The 4,296-nt window shown below is 33.2% G+C and overlaps 1 long non-coding RNA gene across 1 annotated transcript; it reads right to left on the bottom strand.

Annotated features, from left to right (window-relative positions):
- LOC127855496 (uncharacterized) lies at positions 1-3,880 on the bottom strand. The gene is made up of 2 exons (XR_008037569.1): positions 3,789-3,880; positions 1-1,970 (listed from the first exon to the last, which is right to left on the bottom strand). It is a non-coding gene; the product is annotated as an uncharacterized LOC127855496 (long non-coding RNA).
- Between the last annotated feature and the right edge of the window lie 416 nt (positions 3,881-4,296).

Raw genomic sequence — 4,296 nt, 5'->3', positions numbered from 1 at the left:
TTTAAAGTTCAAAATGTTTTATTGACGTTTTAAAACACAAAACACATTAGAAAACATCACAACTGATCAAAAGTATGCCTGGATCAGTCATGCTTTAGTCATGCTTTAGGGTAGGAAGGCATTTTCTTCATACGCTACAAATACTCCATTAACAAATTAAATTCTGCTGTATCTAAGAAGCAGTTTTTAAAACTTACAACTAGAATTATGTCACACACACTGACACCCAGAACAAACTTGTTTGGAACACACATATGTCGAGTCACCAATAATTAGTTTTGCTCGTCAACTATATTTATGTTCAAATAAGTGAAAAACAGAGTCACAATTTAGAACAAATAAGTTGCATACATAATTCTTTTATGCTCTTCCTTTAAGATCACTTACTCTTAAAAAGTCTTCCAATTTGAACAGGAGTTCATATCACTAAATTTTCGGACATACGGACACAAACACATGAAATTACATACATACGGATGGAATATGCATGCTTAATGCCTTGCATGTCATGGGCCTTGGATATATAAACAATTTGCCCCTGAAGGGCAAAACTGAGTTTGTGTTGAAACTAATTTACGAAACTTAAGTTGCATATGTACTTATACTTGCATATGTATTTCTCTATGTGTTTGTTACCAGTCTTGTAATAAAAAGTTTTGTAGAATATTTCATTAAAAAACATGTACTAAGACATTAAGCATAAGTTTTAAATTCTGTGTATTATATTGAAGTATTTCTTTCTTGTATGGTAAAGTTATAGAACGGATTTTTCCGACTGTACTATGATAATTGCTTTGTACGTCACTGTCTAAAATCATATAGATAACGTATGACTTTAGATTTGTTGCATATGTATTTCTATATGTATTTGTTTCCAGTCTTGACATAAAATGCGTTGAAAAAATCGAAACTTTACATCGTGACCTAGCTTTGAGACACATATAACACAGAAGAATCGGCCTAGGTATTCTCAAGGTTAATCAAGTTTGTAAGTTTTGATTTACCAGACTACACAGACTTGAACTCTGCCAAGACATTGTAAAGATAAACATTTTGATCAGTTTCATCAAATTCGAGATTTAAATGTGGATTCAAAACTGTAGACAAGTTTTTCTAAGATTTGACCAAATGGACTTAGTTTTTGGACACAAGTGACCCAGAATCAAGTGACTTCACTTATATAGTATCAAGATAAACATTTTGACAAAGTTTCATAATATTTGTGTCATAAATGTTGCCTCATCAAATTTTTTTTTTTTTCTAAGACCTTGTAACCTAGTTTTTAGGCAAACTCGGCCTAGACATTGTAAAGATTTTCCTTCTGACCAGGTTCCATCAATATTGTCAATATTGAGTCATAATAAGTCCTCTAAAGTAGTGACAATGTTGTTCTAAGATTCGACCAGCTGACATAGTTTCTGTGATCCAGATTTGAAATCGGCCTAGATATTTTCAAGTAAAAAATTAGGAGCAAGTTTTATCAAGTTTGGGTGAAAAATGAGGCGTCCAGTGTAATAAAAAGCTAAAAGTTTCCAACACACGACGCCAGACCTACGGTGACAACAATAACTCAACATTAGCTTAGATGACATAAAAAGTACATAAAATTCAACACAAATGTACAAAAATTAAGATGAATAGAAAAGCAATTTTTTCTGTTCCATCTTTCACATTTCTTTAAAGCCATACGCGAACAACATTATACTTTTCAAGTATATTGTCAGCAACAACATATTTTTAAAGTCTTATGCCAGCAACACCATACTGTACAAGTCTTATGCCAGCAAAACCATATTTTCTATTAATTGGACACCGTTGAGCTGTTATCCAACCCACGTTTTTGGACACCGCCGAGCTATTGTCTATTGGGGCTAAGGTTTCCAAAGCTTGAGTAGTCCATCTTCGCTGTACGTGGCCACCAGATTCTGATGTGGGTGATGAGAGATGCCGATGACGTCCTTTTCGTGAACCTGATGTTGTAAAGTAGTTGGATGAAGAAATACTGTGGATTCATGTCATTGACATGAAATTTCATGGATTTATAAGATCTGTTATTTGTGTTTGATTGTATAAAAATGTCCGATATAAGACTTCTGTATTGAATATTTGTTAGATATTCTACTTCATGGTTGAGAAGACCCACCAAAATCTACAAAATTTGCTGACTGAAGAAAAATGTTGGGTTCACATTAAATATATCATATAACTATTGGTGATGTTGAGTTTTTCATGTTAAATTGAAATTCGCCGCTTTGGAATGAAAGAGAATATCGAAATGTGGTGAAAAACAGACATGTTTTTTCCATTCAAAAGTAATTAAATGTAGTAAATGCTCGGCTTAATTCTTTAAAAACTGGCTAGAAGTCGACTGATGTTAAAAAAATATTCACATTATAATGTTTATAAACTTTAATCAATTTATGAATCAAAGTAATTACAAACCAGAAATTAGTCATAGACGTTCCGGCCCCCACAACACATGTTTAGACACAGACAAATCAACTTTATATTATAAAGTGGACAAAGGGCAATAACTCATCCACACTGGTTGCAGCCAAACTTCCTTGCTAAATAATCATGAATTAATTAAGGTCACTTAGACGTGAACTCCATTGAATCCGCCATGAAGATAGAGCATTTGAAATCACAAAAGTTTGTCACAATATTTTCCAAAGTGGAAAATCAGAAAAAGAGCCATACTTCTGCCAAAAATTCTCTCTTTACGATCATCTACATATTAATGTCATTCAACTGTGAAAATTTCATTATATCTAGTCATTAAAGAGAAATTGAAAACGCAACACTTTTGTAATATACACTTTATTGCAGAAATACAGACAAAGTGTCATAATTCTTGCAAATATCGCCTTAGCAAAATTCCTTTCTTAACATTCTTACTTCACATTTATTAAGGACATTTGACTGTGTACCGTTGAGTACGATCCAATCAATAATAACAGAAAAGTTTAAAAACACAAGCTTGAGGAAAAAAATCTTACAGAGGAGCTTTATTCAGCTAAACAACTGTTTGCAGCTACTAAAATTCCTTCCTTCACAATCATTATAACATTAAGGTCATTCAACTATGAAAGTTTAAGGACGATCCAGCCTGAAGTTTAAGAGGACTTGACAACTAGGTTTGAAAGAAAATTACACAGTTAACGATGGGCGGGTCCAATGATTATGCATCCAACTCCGTAGAGGCATAAAAAGGTAAGTCTAGAAGGGTTTCATGCCTTAAATAGAGCATACCTAAATACTTACAGTTTGAAGCGACTATTCATCTAACAATTAGATAATGCAGTGCAAATTGAAAACACAAAAGCTCTTAGAGATTTTAATGGATGCGAAATAATGTTTTCTTCATTAAAGCAAATTATCTACTTTGATGAAAGAACAGACATATTTAACACTAAAAACATAACAAAAATCAGCAATTCAAAATACTGCCCGAAAAGTACTATGCTATAATCAATAAGTTATGAAAAAAAAATGCAACAATACTGAATTGATAATGAACACATTCTGTGTGCACAAACCGTGAGTGATCTCTCCAGTTTGAATGAGCATTTCAAAATTATGCCTTAATAGTTTGTTTGTATAAAATATAATTTAAGAAGAAAAAAATTATAATACAAAACAATAATGAAAACTGTAGTCATACCGTGAGTATTCTCTCCAGTTTGAATGAGCATCTCAAAATAGTGCCTTAATAGTTTTTGTATAAAATATATTTTCAGAACAAAAAATAATACAAATAAAAACAATAATGAAAACTGTACTCATACCGTGAGTGTTCTCTCCAGTACAAGTGGAGAAACTGAAGCAGTAGAGCACCATGTCCTCATCCACTCCTCGCGCGGTGAGATGGTGCAGCAGATAAAGTGAGTGAGAGATTACCACTAGAGAAACTGAGCACACTCTAAAGCGAAATGTTTATGCGTGAAGCAACCAGGTATTTATGTAATCGAGTTTAGTAACTGCAGTGACCTGTGATGAGGGAGGGCTTACCACTCGAGAACCTGACACGATCTGCAGTGAAATGCGACACATTAATATACTTTGTAGTATTTATATAGTTCGTGGGTCAGAAAAACAAACAAACAAATGTTAAGCTTTTGTTTATATTGGCCAAATCTGCAGCGAAATGTGACATGTCGGAGTGTATGTAGTACCAATGTAATTCAGTGATTTTTACAGGGCATTTAACGGTCCCTCGCCGGGGCGCTTTAGTATATTTATACTCAATATTTACCATAATTTGCTTTTAAAAGTGAAATATATGGGATAACCTGG

This window comes from Dreissena polymorpha, chromosome 13 (genome assembly GCF_020536995.1).
Source record: "Dreissena polymorpha isolate Duluth1 chromosome 13, UMN_Dpol_1.0, whole genome shotgun sequence".
Lineage (NCBI taxonomy): Eukaryota > Metazoa > Mollusca > Bivalvia > Myida > Dreissenidae > Dreissena > Dreissena polymorpha.
This window is presented reverse-complemented; position numbering and strand designations above follow the sequence as displayed.